The sequence below is a fragment of the Meles meles genome, chromosome 21, assembly GCF_922984935.1.
Source record: "Meles meles chromosome 21, mMelMel3.1 paternal haplotype, whole genome shotgun sequence".
Classification (NCBI taxonomy): domain Eukaryota; kingdom Metazoa; phylum Chordata; class Mammalia; order Carnivora; family Mustelidae; genus Meles; species Meles meles.
Genome location: NC_060086.1, coordinates 32923066 through 32941382, shown reverse-complemented (window position 1 = coordinate 32941382; position 18317 = coordinate 32923066). Strand labels below are relative to the sequence as shown.

At 39.8% G+C, this 18317-nt stretch overlaps 1 protein-coding gene across 5 annotated transcripts in view; it reads left to right on the top strand.

The window, feature by feature from the left end:
• The window catches only part of MRTFB (myocardin related transcription factor B), a 185654-nt gene that overhangs the window by 44550 nt on the left and 122787 nt on the right, over positions 1-18317 (top strand). Inside the window, exons 1-2 of one of the 5 annotated variants that reach the window (XM_045992701.1) lie at positions 2200-2213; positions 5014-5026. The exons of the other annotated variants lie outside the window; for them this stretch is intronic. The gene's annotated coding sequence lies outside the window, so the exon portion shown is untranslated. Of the gene's footprint in view, positions 1-2199; positions 2214-5013; positions 5027-18317 lie in introns of those variants that run through there. 5 annotated transcript variants of the gene reach the window in all.

The window sequence follows — 18317 nt, the reverse complement described above, 5'->3', positions numbered from 1 at the left end:
CATTGCTTTGGTGTTACAGCTTTCAGTTGAAAACGGGTTCTTAGCATTGCCATTTTCTTTTACAGTTAATGTGGCCCCCTTTTTTAACCTCAGGTTTACTTTATTTTCTTCTCTACTTTGTACTGAATTGAATCAGAAAAAAATGAATGCTATTTTTAAGTGCTATTATTCTTTTGAAGAAAAGCTTCCATCTAAAATGTTTGTCTAAACTCCAAGGGGTTTCTAGCGACTGCACTTACTTTATGAAGAATGAGTAACATGACCTTTTCTTTAAATTTTAGAGAACAAGAGTGATGTCACGACGCTCCAAATATATGTCGTTGTCTTCCTTATTTTGCTGGCATTTGAAGTCTTGTTAAGTAGTTAACTGACTTAGTAGGAACCAGATAACTTAGAAAACCGGCAGTACATAGGTCAGTAAGCCCTCGTGAGCCCTCTGGTGCTTCTGTGCTGTTTGAGAAAGAAATGTTAAAAGAGATGCAGCATGGGGCAGGAGGACCCAAAACCTCTGTATTTCTGTTTTTCTCATTGGAAATGGCTTTATTCTCTTTGCAGACTGCACAAGTACAGCATGCTCATTGTGTCAACGTCACACAATCCCGAGGAGTCTAGAGCAGCACCACCCACTAGACCCTCATGCAGTGAAGGGGTGTTACCATCTGTCCGCCGGTGCGGTGGCCATTAGCCCCACGTGGCTGTGGGGCACTCGAAATGTGACTAGTTTGATTGCAGACCTGCATTTTTTGTCTCATTTCATCTCAATTCATTTAAATCTAAACAGACACATGTGGCTGGCGGCTGTAGTCAGGGACACCGAGCACGCACCTGTGGAAGTGTATACTGGCAGTCAGTCCCCGCGTGTCTGTTGGTCTCCGTGTCTGCCTGCCCATTTCCGCTCTTCTTTGCCTCCTGCCCCATCTCTGTCCAGCTCGCCGTCTTCCTCTTTAGTCTGTCGTGTCCAGTCTCTCCCTGCCTGCTCTTGCCTGCCAGCCTGTCCGCTGCTCTGCCTACCTGCCCCAGTTCTCTTGCTCAGTCCGTGTATGTGTTGTATGTGTACATGATCTTTTCTGTTCAGTAGCCAGGTTTTCCATATATCTATATAGATAGAGATAATGGATATTTACCCTTGCAGTTCAGTTCATGTACTGGTGGGCAATAGGTTCTTCTCAGTTTCTGTCTTTAAGTATTTTTTTTAACTACTATAACATTAATATAACTGTAACATTATATATATAATGTTATAACTATAACATTTTCCTGTTATATTTTTTTCCTGTATGTTCTTTGCGTACTTTGCTGTCGTGCACAGGGTTGGGTTGTTCAAAACCATGAAATCTGTCTTTTGTTTTGTGCTTTGGTACCTGTTGGAGTTGCCTGAGCACTTCAAACAAAGACTCACCGCCCCGCGTCACACCCCAACCACTTGCCTCGAGGACCACATTAAGGTTTATAGCCTTTAATAGTGCAGTGTGCTAAGAAGATGGAGACTGGGATGTTGCATTAACGTGAGTGTCTGCCCACTGCTGTCTATCTCAGGTCAGCACGGTGCAGCTGTCTGTTCCTTTCTGGAGGCGTCTTGTCAAGGGTGCGTAGGTAATGGCAGCACAGAGCTCATCCTCTGTCCAGCCCCTCCGGGGGGGGGGGGGGGTGGAGGGGAGCACTGCTTCCTGGTCGGAATTCCATTGCAGGTAAATACTTGGGGACCCAGTCTCTTCTGGATTCAAAAGGAAATTTTAATTCCTCCCCACAGTTTAATGGAAATCTTGGTCTGGCAGAGAATGGTCATGCCAGCCCAAGGTTTGAAACCTGAGAAGAGTTGAAGGTGGCCCTGGAGATGGGTGAGGGTGAGCGGGAGCCCTCTGTGGCTGACAACTCAGCTCTGTCCAGTTGGCAGGTCTGTTTTTTTGTTTGGATTTTTTTTAAAACCATATCTCCCAGAATTTTGTAAAAATATTCTGTTGCCACATATCTGATAAAAACTCTTGAGTCTTTTAAAAATAACTTGTTTAATGAAATTCCATGTAATAGTTGCTTTTATTTGGCAAGTGGGCTTTATGCACTAAATCTGTCTTAGAAGGTTTATAATAAGCTGAGGTCATTTCCAAGTGATCTTCCAAGGTCCATGTTCCAAGTGATGATTAAAGATTTTTTTCATCTTTATCTGAAAAATATTTTTCTTAAGGACAATGATGTATTTATAGGAAATAATTAAAGTAATGTTGCTTGAAAAACAAAGGGCTTGGGGAACACAGCAACCTGAGCTGCCTTCCCCTTCAGTACTTAGTCATTTCCAGTACGGATCTTGTAACCCTGATAATTACTTCAGGGACTAAATTCAAAATCCTGAACTTCTCTGGCTCCTTTAAGAAAAAGCCAAAGAGGTGCACGTTATAAGGAATAAAAAGTACATGGAGAGCTTTTACGGATTGTCCTTAAAAAAACAAACAACTTCGGGAATCTTGTAATCCACTGAGATTAATTTGGGTACCTAGATTTCAGAAGTGACTATAAGAACAATGCCCGTTCTCTCTTTTATTTATTTATTTTTAGAGCCGTTGGAGGGAGGGGGAGGGGAAAAGGGAGAGGGAGCATCTTAAGCAGGCTCCCCTCCACGCCCAGTGTGAGCCCCATCTCCCCACCCTGAGATCATGATCTGAGCCGAAATCAAGAGTCAGACGCTTAACCAACTCTGCCACCCAGGTGCCCCAGAACAGCACCTTTCCTTTATTTATTTATTTATTTATTTATATTAAAGATTTTTTATTTATTTGACAGAGAGAGAGAGAGCGCGCACAAGTAGGGGGAGCAGCAGGGAGAGGGAGAAGCAGGCTCCCCACTGAGCAGGGAACCCAATGTGGGGCTCGAGGCCAGAACCCTGATATCATGACCCGAACTGAAGGCAGACCCTTAACCCACTGATCCACCCATGCACCCCAGTACCATTCCTTTAAAAATGAGTTTATTTTTTTTTCTTTCCCATGTCATATTGCCAGCTATCTGGAAATCCAAAGCCTGTTAAATCCCTAATGTTGGAGAAGACAACACAATATATAAATATTGATTTCAACTTCTGTTACTTTTAGAGCTAGCCTGTATTATGCCTGTGCTAGGGAGATTTTAAAACCCATTATCATTTATTCATCATGGTATTTTTGTGTGTCTGAACAGTTGGTAGGAATAACTTTTTTTTTTTTTTCGGAGTTTGAAGTCTAATTAGAAAGTCAAGACAAGCTAGAAATAAAGCCTATTGTGAAGTTTTTGCAAAATTTAGATAATAAGTGTGACACTCTATGTCATTGCATGTCCTAGGGGACCAGGCCTGCGGTAGACAAAATAGTGGTACTGGTTGCTAGCATTGATGGACTCTGCACGGTGTGCTCCCAGCTCTGCTGTGACCCCTCATCTGTCTTCAGTTCTCCCTTTCATCCTACAAACTACGAGCCTTCGTCACTTCCATCTTTAACCAAAGATCCTGTGGCTTTGAAAGTTCTTATCCACCAACTAGACAATTTCAGAGCTGGAATTTGAACCCAGGCAGCCCAACAAACAGAAGAAAGCCTTCAGCACCGGAGGTCTTAAGTAATAGGGGCTGAATACAATGACAGGTGGATACGCCAGCCAGGATATTACCATAGCTAAAGAGGAAGCCAGTGAGCAGTTACGAATGCCTTCTCAGCGCCAAGCATGACTCCGAGCACTTAACATACATCGTCTCCTTTAATTTGCACCGGCAAGCTTGGGAGACACCATTTACACCCATCTTACAAAGAGGCTTAGGGAGGTGAAGTGACTTGCCCAAAGCCATGCCCCTTGTAGCTCGTGTGGTTTACAACTGCCCAGGAGTGATTAGCACCAATTTAAGAGAGATTTTTATTAGTTTATTGCAAGGATTGCCTTAGCTCTGTTCAGTTCAGTATTTTAATCCTTGGCTAAGTTGAATATAGAAAGACAAATGGTAGATGACACAAAGGTGAGAGGAAGTATATATTGTATACTGGAGGATGAGACAGTGTTCAGAAAGTTTCTTTGGTTTTGATTTGTTTCTTTTTAAAGCATAATACTGCATCCGCCTGTTCAAAGACGATAGTGAAACGGGGGGAAATCTCTCCCCGCGGCCGGCAAGCACACCGCCACACCGGTGCGCGCGCTCCCACGGGTGACAGCCACTCACCCCTTTCTTGTGTCTGCCCCCAGAGTACCACTGTAACAAAAATGAATATATTCTTTTTCCCTTTCTCTCATTGACTGTCTCACTTGGCAAATCAGATCTCTCTCCCTGACAGTGCCCCCGGAGCACTTCCTCATCTTTTCTGATGACTGCATGGCGCTTACTCTGTGGATGTCCCGTGTATGTGACACCGTAAATGCACAACTGTGTATTTAACCCGTCTCCCGGGGTCGTGACCCCGTCCCGGAGTTGTTTCTAGTTGTTGGCTATGAAAAATCAAACTGCGAGAAATCATCTTTTGCCATGTCATTGCTCTGACTTTACTTTTTATAAATGTGTGGTAACAGCCACTGCTTTTGACATACATTTCTGATTTTTGACAAAAAACCACAACCACAATCAAGATGTAGAACAGTTCTCTCACCCCCAGACTTCCCCTTGGCTTCCCTTTTGTTACCAATCCCACTCGAGGCAGCCGCTGATGTCTTCTCCGTATCTAGAGCTCTGGCTTTCTCACAGAAGTGGCTTCCCAGTTCTCGAAGCCCTTTGGAGGCGGCTTCCTTGCACACAGAGGACCACATTTGAGACTCGGGTATATTGCTGCAGGTGTCAGGAGCTCCGTCCTGCTACTGCTCGGGGGCCATCTGTCGTATCCATGCACCAGTTTCTTATTCTGCTCAGACCGAAGGTCATGTGAGTTGTTTCCAGTTTGGGGCAGTTCTAAGTGATGCTGCTATACAAGGGTACATACAGATCATATATTTTTTTAAAGCAACCTTATTGAGGTGCCATTTACATACCCGAAGTTTTACTTATTTAGAAGTGTAAAGTTCAGTGATTTTTAGTAAATTTACTGAGGTAGGCAGCCTTCGCTACAATCTACTGTTACAACATTTTCATCACACCAACAAGAAACCTAGCGGCCATCCCATGTACATGTAATCTCGGTTTCCACCCCAGCCTCAGAAGACCACTGTTTTCAGCCATGAAGGCTTTCTGCTTTCCTTTTTCTGAAAATCTCATGTAAATGGAATCATACGATACGGGGTCATGATGTCTGGCTTCTTTCACTGAGCGTAATGTATCTTAGTTTCTTCCATGTTGTATTAGTATTAGGATATACCACTTTTTGCTAATTTCATTAACTAGTTGATGGTCATTTAAATTGTTTATAGTTTGGGACTATTAGGAATAATGCTGCTATGAACATTTGCTTGTAAGTCTTTGTGCGGATATGCATTTTCATTTCTCTTGGATAGACACCTAGGAGTGGAATCGCTGGATCACAGGGTAAAATTACATTTAGCACTTTAAGAAAACACCAAACTGCTTTCCAAAGTAGCTGTATCATTTTACATTCTCACCAGCACTGTGTGACAGCTCCTCACAGACACACGTCGTGGAAGAGCTATTCCAACTAACACAAAAAAGTCCAATGACCCAACTTTTAAATGGGCATTTTTTCCAGAGAAGATACATAAATAGCCAATAAGCACATGAAAAGGTGCTCAACATCATTAGTCATTAGAGAAATGCAGATCAAAACAGCAACGAGGTACCACTTAATATCCACTGAAATAGCTATGATTAACCCCCCCAAAAAGAAGAGGATTTGGAAAAATTAGAACCCTTCTGTTCTGCTGGAGGGGAGGATGTAAAATGATGCATGCTGTGTATCCCTGTGGACAGTTGTGTATTGTTCTTCAAATAGTTAGGCGTACAGGTAATTCCACTCCTATGTATGTACCCAGGAGAATTGAAAACATGTTCACACAAAGCTTGAACATGAGGTTCATAGCAACATTACTCATCACAGCCAGAAAGCGGAAACAATCTAGTCCATCACTGATGAACGGATAAACAAAATGTGGTAAATCCATACAATGGAATATTACTTACCTCGAAAAAGGAAACAAATACTGACACATGGTACAGCATGGCTGAATCTTTGAGAACATTATGTTAAGCGAAAGGAGCTCCCCACAGAGGCCTCATCCTCTACATGAAATGTCTAGAATAGGCAAATCCATAGAGACAGAAAGTAGATGAGTGGTTGCCAGAAGCTGCAAGGAGAGGAGACAAGGAGATGATTGCCAATGCACATGGGATTTAAATGTGGTAAAAATGTCCTGGAATTAGTGATAGTTGCGTGCCTTGTGAATATACTAAGAATCACTGACTTTCATGGAAAGTGGTGACTTTCATGGAATGTGAATTTTATCTCAATTAGTTGAGAAAAACTCCAAACTCCTTATCCACTACTGTCGAAAACTAATAAAATTTTCACAGATGATTGAAATTGTTCTTTTATGGTATGTGCCAAAGTGTATTTAATGTAGAGAAGAATTCACAAGTATTCTGAAGGACTGTGATAAAATGAGAATAATTTCCTATTTAACAGTGGCAGTAGAAACTGATTTATAGTCGTAGAGTTGCTGGAGTGCTGTTGATGGTACTCTGAATATGAACTTTCATTTGGCATGTACTCTGAACATTTGTCTCAAAGTACAGTGTTAATTAATGCAAATAAAGTACTAACTTTATTTGCATAAAGTTAGACGATTACAAAATAATATCTAAGTTGTAATTTATATTAACAAACATGAGGAAACTTAAAAAGGCCCAAGTTTCTAATTTGAGATGCCTTTGGCATTAACATAAATCTTTAAAATGCTTTATGGTAGAACTTCTTTTATCTCTCCTCCATTGGTCCAGTTTGCTGGTTTACCGACCTTCTCCAGGCCTTTTGTCTTGGGACAGGAGGTGACCCTGAAGTCTGGTATGCATTTCTGTTCTCACTGATGAAGTTGTATGCTAACCAAAAATCAGCTGTGTTTATCCCCAAATCCGTTTATGCCAGTAGCAGGAGTAATCATAATTACATAGTTTAACTAAATGTTACGTAAAATTACGAAATACGAGTGCAAAAAAAGTTAAATATTTGGAAACACAAAGTCATTTGCTTAATACTATTGAATCAGGTGTGTGAGAGAATTGGAAAAATCAGGTTAAAAATTGTAAAAATATAGTTCTTTACTTAAAATCCTTTAAATTTTTGTTCCACTTTATAAAAAATTGAAACTCAAAATCATAGACCGTGGTGGTTTATGCCAGACAGCTGATACATGTGGAAAGAGAAGGCCTTGACCCTGTAGTGGAAGACTGGCAAAACCAGAGGTTTTGATTTAAAAAGAAAATGTGTTAAGATTTATGTGCATTATCCTTAACGACTCCTCTTATTTAAAAGAATGTTTGAGTATAGTTAATATACAGTGTTGTTACATGAGTTTCAGGTGTCTAACATAGCGATTCAGCAGTTCTACACTCTGGGCAACAACTCTAGGCTCATTGCAAGTTCGGCTGTCTTGTCACCGTACAGTGCTGTTACTATCATCGACTATATTCCTGATGCTAGGCCTTTCATCCCTGTGGTTCAGTCATTCTAGAACTGGAAGCCTGTATCTCCCATTCCCCTCTACCTTCTGGCAAACCCTGGCAACCATCAGTTTGTCCTCTATTTATAGGCCAACAACTCTTAACTGAGTCTTTTCAGTTTACCAACTACCTACTGATAACTAGCTACCTGGTTCCATCTGCTACTTAACTAGCCATGAGATCTTAGACAGGTAAATTAAACTTTAGCTTTTTGTGTGTGTTTGTGATACTTCTGAATTTAGTAAAACACCTTGTTTAAATTTAAATTCTACCGATTCCTAGTATCACAAAGAATAAAGAGCTAGAAAATAGAAGAGACTTCCCTCTTTCTTCGTTTTCCCTTCCTCCTTCCCTCTCTGCCTTATAGAACCTGGAAGTAGGAGTACAGTATCTTTTTTTTTATCTGTTAAATAAGACATTTGTTTAGTCTGTTTACAAATATTTACTTTGTAACATGTAAATCGAATGCTAATTTATGAGTCAACAAAATTAGAATTTGTTTTTAACCCAGTATTTGCTAAATATGGAAATCATCTCAGTTTAAAATTAATCTTCCAATCAGTTCTTATTCTCTGAGAATCATTCATTTTGAATAAACTTGGGAAATGAAGTTGTTCAAGCTTTAAAAAAAAAAGACATTTTGGCCATTTGCCTTGGAGCATAATATCTTCTAGCTCTTTCTGTCTTTTTATATAGTAATTTAAAACCCACGTGTGTTTTAAACTTCAAATTTTGATTTATAAGTGGATCAAAATGAGTATTTCAGAAACAGTGTTTACTTAAGTATTAGTTATCACACTTAAGAATGCATCATTTTGGAGGCCGTGAAGGATATAGTTTGCTCTGTTATGTTCAGGTGGAACAAATCTTCAGTAAACAAGTTGAAAATAAATCTCCCGTCGGCGTATCTCGAGCTGTAAGAGCCACCTCAGGCATAGGAAAGCAGTTACATCATTTTTTCTATACCGTGTATTGTCCGTTTTTGGTATATTTCTAGTACCTTTTCGCTGTGTATTTGATGACTACCCATAAAAATCCAACTGCTACAAGCGAAAGCCATACTCAGAAGAGTTGTTGATTTGGAAGAATTGTAAGCTGCTGTCAGAAGCACGCCATGTTTCTGTGCACTACACCCACGACTGTAGATGTCATTTTCTTCCGGTCTGGAGTTCAATTCCAGTTACGCCCGCAGTGTTCGCTGAAGGAAAAGTGTTGCTACAAAGCAGGCATGCTTCGCCTGCTCCTGCCCAGCGCTAATGTCGTGTTGTAACTGCCCGATTGACAAGGTGTTTACCTCTAGGAGCTGCAGGGGTTATGACCGAGTTGTCGTTGGAACCCCAGTGCCCAGCACAGTGCCTAATGCCCTGGGCCTTCAGTGTGCTCGCTGAAGATTTGTTCTGACAGCTCCATCTCCCTCTTCCTCAGTGCCCCCCTCCCCTAACATAATGCTTCTCTCCCAGTTACTTGCTCTGACTCACTCACATTTGGCACATAAATGTCACGTTACTGGGGAAGGAATACGGTCTTCGAAGGTGAAATCCTGGCTTTGACCCTGGTCTCTCACAGTTGCTTTATCTTTGCAAGCTTGGGTTTTCTCATCTGTAAAATGAGAATACTGTCTGCCAACAAAAAAGTCATTTGGGTAAAAGTAAGGAAAGCCTCGCATAAACTTTATGCCAAGAGGAGCAGAAATGGAAATATTCTTCCATTTTCTTCTACTTGTTTGTCATTTATAAGTGAGGAAACAGGATCCCTGAGAAGTAATTGCTTTGCCTAAATTCCAGTAGCTATCTTTCTAGTGCCCTCCCACCCCCACCTCCCCATTCCCAGGTTCCCTCCTAGGAGCCTGTCCCTTCTCAGAGTGAACACTCTTCACCACTACTCATCCCTGCCTTATCGAATGATAACCACCAGCTTTTCTGTCCGCCCACATCTGGAAATCTCAGCCACTCTCAGCTCATTATTTACCTTTCGAACGAGGCTGTCGTCAAGCCTTGACATTTGCCACTTAAATATTACTTGAACTTATTCCCCGTTCTGCATTTCCACAGTCTTAACCTCGTTCCTCTGCATTTCAGCAGGAGATTTTATCAGTAACCAGCCTGTGCCAGAATTATCTTTCTAAACTACAAGTTTGTTCATATCACTGTCCCTTACGGTGCACATTCCTTCACGGCTGTGCTCTGACTTACCACGCCAGGCTCATCCTCTGCCACTCCCCAGCCTGCCCATCCTGCACTAGCACCGTCCGCGTGTGATGAGAAAAAGTCTGTGCCTGCAAACTCCTATTCATCTTTGAAGACTTTTCTGACTTACCCAAATGCAGTTAGATGTTCAGATCTTCAAGGTCTTATTCTGCCTACTTAAAGTCTCAGTTTTCACACCTGCTGTACTAATTCCCTCCCAACCTCTCTTCCCTCTCATTGGGCAAATTTATTCTCTCTTTAAAATAAGGGGTTCCACTGGATCAGTGAGTCTGAGCACTGGCCGCACATTAGAATAACTCTGTCGAAGACTAGTTACGTCAAAATCTCTGGAAATCCTCCCTTTCCCGCCCCTCCCAAGATTTTTTTTTTAAGTCCCTCAAAGGAATTAGCACATTGTGAGGAACATTAAGAAGTACTTACACTAGACTTCAGTTCTAAGGTAACTTTCACATAAAATATGTTAGTCTAGAATTTATACAGTCTTTTTAAATATAAGAGCATTCAGGTAATCAAACCAGGAATTAAATTAGAAAAAAAAATTAGGAACAAAAACACCTTTCATGGTAAGGGTTCATCAGAGTAGTGTGTAGTGAAATAATGTTTGTATAGAAACTTGCAGTTTTAGAACTCTCATTTTCTGGTTCTATCTTAATTGTTAAACTGAGTGTGGACAGATTGGATAAAGTATTTCCTTCATCGGTTTTTCTCCCAGTTAGAAACTGGGAGGTGAATATTGTTTATGTAAAAATATAAACAGGTTTGACTCTGAATTCTTGATATCCTTAAGCAATTTCATTTAGAAGACAATATAGAAGTAGCAATATATGATTAAGGAAGTATTATCACGTATACAGTTGGCAAGAGTTCTTAAATAAGTAAATGAATTTTGAATTCTAACATTAGTTATTTAACAAATTGCCTCCAGGAGCTTTGGAGCAAGAATAGGTAATATAAAGTACCCCAGCATTGATACCATTAATTTACCCAACCCCAAAATTCTGTTTCTCAAAATTGCATTTGATTTGAAATTTTCAACTTGTTTGATCATGGGACTTAATAGTGAATCTGCTTCTGATGTAGGAAATTACTTTGTGTATGTGACTAACATTGTCTTTGAACTTCCTGATTCAAGTTTTATCTTGTCTGAATTTAGAGATTTGTTTTTACTGGCTGTTAGCCAGGTGTTTTCCTAATGTTTATAATTCAGGAGAGCTTGAAAGGGCAGGGACAACAGTTGTAGTGTTGCTGAATCATTTTTTATTGAGTATATTTGGATATTCTGTCTCTGCATTTGGCTGATTTTATATTAAATGTATTAATTTTGATTGATATTCTTTGGACTCTTACTTAGTTTCCTTTATATAGCATTGATTATATACCCTTTATTTACTAATATTTCTTGTGCATTAGTCATTGGGAACAGTTAGGTACAGTGGAAAGAGATTTGGCTCTGTACTCCACTCAGTTCAAAATAGATATTAGCATTGATTTTTGAGACTACCTTAGCCCAAGAGCCCAGCATCTTTTAAAATACAGGGTTATTATTGGTGCTATCTTGACTTCTCCATTCAGAAAAAAAGATATGAATGAATGAATAGATGAACAAGAGGACTCTCATTCTGTGCTGTTTTTGTTTCCTATCTCTGAAGTCGTATCTGACAATGAAGTGGTTTGTTTTTTGAGAAGAGGAGCTATATTTCAGGTTGATCTTACTAGTGTTGTGTTGTGCTTTGACCTGGTGCTGGATAATTGTTGGATTAGTTTCATTTTGCCATATGGGTGTGTAGGGTATTAACTCATTCATTCATTCTGTCAGTTATAGACAAGTTAGTATTTTATCACACTTTCTCTAGTTAAAGCTAAATGATTGCTTTACTTCCATAACTAAATTATGACCCAGTGAAAGAATTCATTCTAATGACATTTCTTTAACATCTCAATTAGAGGCTGTTGGATGGACAGTGTTTTTTTATGTTTGATGTTACATTCCAGTTTCAAAAGAAAATTATCAGGTTGTTAAGTGGATATTGGGTGACAGCTTACAAATTTGGTAGTAGAATGTGGGACTAGATAGAGTCTAGACTCAATAAAAAATGTTCATGAATATTAAGTTAAAAAATTTGAGCACTTACTCTTTTCCTTTGCTACATTTTCTAAAAGATTTTCTTAGCTTATAATTTTCTTAATTTGGAGGGAACGTGTGGGAGTTTAAGGTGCTCATAATGTCAAGGAATAATAAGTTGAAATTCTTCAAGATGAAGAAAAAATAATCCTGCATGAAAATATTTTAAAGTCTCATGCATAAAGGATCTTTCAAATCACTAATGTTCAGAGTTTGTACATAGTACTGTTATAAGGGCAATATGGTACTGGTATCTTAGAATTAGTTTACTGTGGACAGATTTTATTTTATATGAATAAATAATTTGAAATGAAATTCATATTTTGAAAAAATCTAGAAGCAATGTTTTAATATTCTGTAGTGAAACAGGTCATTTTACATGTAAGTGTACCTACCTAACACATCTTTTTTAGTTTTCTTCCTTCCTTCCTTCCTTTCTTCCTTCCCTCCCTCCTTCCTTCCTTCCTTTCTTTCTTCCTTCCTTCCTTCCTTCCTTCCTTTCCTCCTTCCTTCCTTTCTTTCTTTCTTTTCTTCCTTCCTTCCTTCTTTCTTTTTTTCCCTTGGCGTTAATGTAGTCATTTCAGCCTCAGGCTTCTTGTTTGCCTGACCTGTCCCTTTACTTCCATCCTATTTATGCCTTCATATTTAAAGTAGGTCACTTATAGGCATGACATTTTTAGACTTTTAAAATCCATTCTGTCAGTCCCTGTCTTTTAATCATAATGTTTAGTCCATGTACATTTAAGGTAACCATTGATAAAGTAAGATTTTGTTCTACTGTTTTATTCTTTGTTCTTGTTTGTCCCATCTCTCTCTCTCTCTCTCTTTTTTTTTTTTTTTTTTTTTGTTTCTCTGTTACTTCTTTTTAGGTTAGTTGAGTATTTTTAGAGTTCCTTTTTAATTTTCATATTGGCTTTTGAGCTAAAACTATGTTTTTTTTTAATGGTTGCTCTGGGACTTAACGTCTCCGTGGACTTCAAGTTAAGATTGCACACCTCTCTTATAATGTGTAGACATGTAATAATGTTGTGATAGTTACCCTTCCCAATCTTTTATGCTATTGTCATATATAGTATAAATATGTACATGATAGGCCCCTTGACATAGTGCTATAAATATTACTTTGAATAGTAATAGTTAAGAAAGCAGGAGGAAAAACAGTCTTTGGTTTTTATCTACATGTTTACCATTTCTAATGCTTTTCAATGCTCTGATCCAAGTTTCTATCTGGTATCACTTCCCTTTAGCCTGAAGAGATTCTTTTAGCATTTCTCGTAGTGTGTGCCTGCTGGTGACAATTTTGCCTTCATTATTAAAGGATATTTTTGTTGAATATGGAACTCTGGATGGACAGTTGGAGACTCTGGATTCTGTGAGGTTTCCTCTTAACAGTCCTGTTTTATTTTAGCAACTAACTTTGCTGAACTCACTTTTGCACACTCCCTTTCCTGTGGTGAGCAGCAAGTGAAATCTCAGTTCTGGTTTTTTGTTTTGTTTTGTTTTTTGTTGTTTTTTTCCCCGTAGCTGGGCTGTTGGGATTCTCCTTGCATGTGCATCATTTAGGGGGTCACCAGAGACTTGGGCCGAGTTCATACACAGAACTTAGGACCTTCTCTTTCCTGGCTCATTCTTTTCTGGGAACTAAATACAGAGTCGAGAAGTAGATCCACATGTATGTTGTCAGCCGGTCTGCAATAAGGGTGTAAAGACAACTCCATGGAGAAAAGATAACCTTTTCAACAAATGGTGTTGGAACAGTCATGTATCTTTATGCCAAAGACAGAAAACTTTGATTCATATCTCCTAGCATATACAGAAATTAATTCAGAGCAGATCATAGACTTAAATGTAAAACACAAAACTATGAAATATGGAAAAGAAAACATGGTAGATAATCTTTGTGGCCTTAGATTAATCATACGTTTTTTAGCTACAACACTAAAAACATGATTCAGAAAAGAAAAAAATCGACAGGCTGGACTTCATCAAATTAAAAACAGGTGCTTTTTATAAAACACTGTTAAGAGAATAAAAAAGTAAGCCATATACTGGGAAAGAATATTTGCAAATCATATACCTGATAAGGGACTTTTGTCCAGAATATATAAAGAATTCTCAAAACAATAATAAGAAAATAATATATTCCATAAATATTAAATATATTTTAAAAAGGAACAAAAGATTTGATCAGGCACTTAACCAAAGATGATACACAGATGGCAAAGAAGCACATTAAAAGACCCTCAGCTTAATTAGGGAAATACAAACTGAGATCACAGTGGCAAGGGGCTCAGAGTAGCATAGGAAGACCCTAAACTCCCCTCTTTCCAGAGACACAACAGGTCTACAGCTACATAGGGAATAATTTTCCTCTGAAAAGCACTCAAGAGCTAGATAAACAGTAGCCTCCACAACAAAAGACAAAAGAGGCATCATGAAGGGTAGGAGGAGCAGCCAACCAGGGTTACCCCATAGTAGGAGGGAACCCCCAAGGGCAGAACACTCACTCAAAGCATGAAAGGATTGTGCCTCATACCACGCACCCAACCCTTGGGGCAAGCACCAGAATGACAAGCCCCCAAAATGTCTGGTTCTGCAAATCAATGGAACTTAATACTAGGAGAATCCTAGAACTACAGGGAATGGAGATCCTGCTCTTTAAAGGGCTTTCGTGTAAGAACATGCATTCTGAGATCCAGCACAAAAGCAACAGATTAAAAAGCACCTAGACCATAAGTGAGGGACAACCACTTACTAGTTTTAAAGCAGCTGCTAGAGAGGCAGGAACCTGCAGGGACTTTATCTGGGGACAGAAATACTGGTGGATACCATTTTTGCAATCTCATCCTAACTTGCCAGTGACTGAACTGACTGGTTCTATTTTTGGTGCCCCCTCTCTAGCCTGCTAGCACCAGAGGGTGTGCTCTTCCCTACCCCATGTCATGACTAGGCTAGGCAAGTGCCTCACGCCGCACACACCCTGCTCAGCATCCCAGCAGCAACAGGGTTGGGTTAACGCCCTGAGCCCCAACCCACCCCACACAAAGACCAAAGCCACAACTAGGAAAGTCAAGCTGCCCAAACCCCTCCCTCCCGGTGCAGTGGCTGAACTACAACCAGGCCGGGTGAGTGCCCTGAGCTCCACCCTTCACACATAGCAACCACATCCCTAAAACAAAGGCAGGTACTCACAACCCATACAAGGGACACATATGGAGTGCCTGGTTCTGGTAGCCAGGGGAGACTGTGCTTCTGGGCCACATGGCAGAGCTTCTGCACAAGACTGTGCTTTCAGGACTCGGGGAGGAAAGATACAGATGTAGTAAAACGTAAAAAGAAGATGTAGTAAAAAGAAGATGAAGTAAAAAGAAACATCTGTATCCAAATGTTCATAGCAGCAATGGCCACAGTGCCAAACTGTGGAAAGAACCAAGATGCCCTTCAACAGACGAACGGATAAAGAAGATATGGTCCATATATACGATAGAATATGCCTCCATCAGAAAGGATGAACACCCAACTTTTGTATCAACATGGACGGGACTGGGGGAGATTATGCTGAGTGAAATAAGTCAAGTAGAAAGAATCAGTTATCATACGGTTTCACTTACTTGTGGAGCATAAGGAATAACGCAGAGGACATTGGGAGAAGGAAAGAAAAGTGAATTGGGGGAAATTGGAGGGGGAAAAGTACCATGAGAGACTGTGGACTCTGAGAAACAAACTGAGGGTTTTGGAGGGGGTGAGCCTGGTGGTGGGTATTATGGAGGGCACATATTGTATGGAGCACTGAGTGTGGTGCATAAACAATGAACTTTGGAACACTGAAAAAAAAGTGAAAAAAAAAAAAAAAAGACTCATGGAGGTATTTGTTTTGGCTAATGCGTTTAGACAGAGAGACAGGCAAAATGAGAAGCCAGAGGAATATGTTCCAAACCAAAGAACAAGGCAAATCCCTAGAAAGAGACCTTAATAAAACAGAGATAAGCAACCTATCTGATAAAAAGTTCTGAGTAATGTTTATAAAGATGCTCAGTGATCTCAGAAGAGTAAAGGAACACAGAGAGAACTTCAACAAAGAGAGATAGAAAATATAAGAAACTACCAAACAGAAGTTACAACGGAAATAGAAAACACTCTAGAGTGGTTCAGTGGCAGCATGGATGGAAACAGAAGCACGACCATGTGAGCTGGAAGACAGAGAAATGGAAAACACCCAGACAGAGCATCAACATGAAGAAAAGAGTTGTGAAAAGTGGGGATACCTTAAAGGATCTCTGGGACAACCTCATGTGTATTAACATTCACATTATAAGGGTCCTAGAAAGAGAAGGGAAGAGAAGAGGCTAAAAAAATTATGTGAGGGCGCCTGGGTGGCTCAGTCGGTTAAGTGGCTGCCTTCGGCTCAGGTCATGATCCCAGGGTCCTGGGATCGAGTTCCATATTGGGCTCTCTGCTCAGCAGAAGCCTATTTCTCCCTCTCCCTCTGCTTGCCACTCTGCCTATTTGTGCTGTCTATCTGTCAAATAAATAAATAAAATCTTTAAAAAAATTATGTGAAGTGGGATACCTTCATGACTTATTTGGTTAACATCCAACTCTTGATTTCGGCTCAGGCATGATCTCTGGTCCTAGAGATTGAGTACCCCTCCCCGCACCCACCCCAGTCGGGCACCACACTCAGCAGGGTATCTACTTAAGGATTCTCTCTTTTCCTTTCCCCCTCCCCTCCACCCGCACATGCTTTGTCTCTCTGTCTCTCTCTCAAATAAATCTCTAAAAAGTTAAGGATAGAATCTTAAAAGCATCAAGAGAAGAGCAACTATTACATACCAGGGGAAACCCTGTAAGGCTTTCAGCAAGTTTTTCACCAGAAACTTTACAGGCCATAAGGGAGTGACATGACATATTCATAGTACTAAAAAGAATAAAAAACTGCCAACCAAGAATTCTCTACCCAGCAAGGTTATTCGTAATTGAAGGAGAGATTAAGAGTATTCCAGAAAAGCAAAACCTGAAGGGATTCACCACCACTGAACCAACCTTATAAGAAATGTTAAAGGGACTTCTCTAACATTGAAGGAAAGGCGCTAATTAATAAGAAAATATATGAAAGTTGGACACCTGGGTGGCACAGTTAAGTGTTCGACTCTTGGTTTCAGCTCCGGTAGTGATCTCAGGGTCATGGGATTGAGCCCTGTGTCAGGCTCCACACCCAGTGAAGAACCTGTTTAAGATTTCCACCCCCTCTCTAAAATACATAAATCTTAAAAAAAAAAAAAGAAAGAAAGAAAAAAGAGAATATATGAAAGTAAAAATTCCACCAGAAAAAGTAAATAAGTAATAAAGTATATATATAAAGTAATAAAGGTAGTGGATATATATATAAAGTAATAAAGGTAGTGGATCAGCCACTTATAAAGCTGGTGTGAAAATTAAAAGACAACAGTAGTTTTTTTGTTTTTTTAAGATTTTTAAGATTTATTTGACAGACAGAGATCACAAGTAGGCAGAGAGGCAGGCAGAAGGAGAGGAAGGGAAGCAGGCTCCCCACCAAGCAGAGAGCCCGATGTGGGGCTCGATCCCAGAACCCTAGGACTGTGACCTGAGCTGAAGGCAGAGGCTTTAACCCACTGAGCCACCCAGGCCCCCGACAACAGTAGTTTTATTAAAAGTACAATAGTAAAAGGATATATAAAATTAAAAGATATAAAGTGTGATATCAAATATATAAAACATGGAGTGGGAAGTAAAAATATAAAGATTTGGAATGCATTAAAAATTAAGTTACTATCAAAATTAACAAGTCAGGAAACAACAGACGTTGGCTAGGATTCAGAGAAAGGGGAACCCTCTTATATTGTTGGTTGGTAGCTACTCTGGAAAACAGTATGGCATTTCCTCAGAAAGTTAAAAATAGAACTACCCTATGACCCAGCAGTTGCTTTATTAGGTATTTATCCAAAAGATTAAAATGTAGTGATCCAAAGGAACACATGTACCCCAATGTTTACAGCAGCAATGTCCATGATAGCCAAACTATGGAAAGAGCCCAGATGTCTATCAACAGATGAATGGATAAAAAAGGGGTGTGTGTGTGTGTGTGTGTGTGTGTGTGTGTGTGTGTGTGTGTAACGGAATATTACTCAGCCATCAAAAAGAGTGAAACCTTGCCATTTACAATGACATGGATGGTTCCATGAGGTATTAGTACCCTAGAGGGTATTATGCTCAGTGAAACAAGTAAGAGAAAGACAAGTACCGTATGATTTCACTCATACATGGAATTTAAGAAACAAAGCATAGGGGAAAGGAAGGAAAAATAAAATAAGATGAAAATAGGGAGGCAAACCACATGAGATTCTGTACTCTAAGAAACAAACTG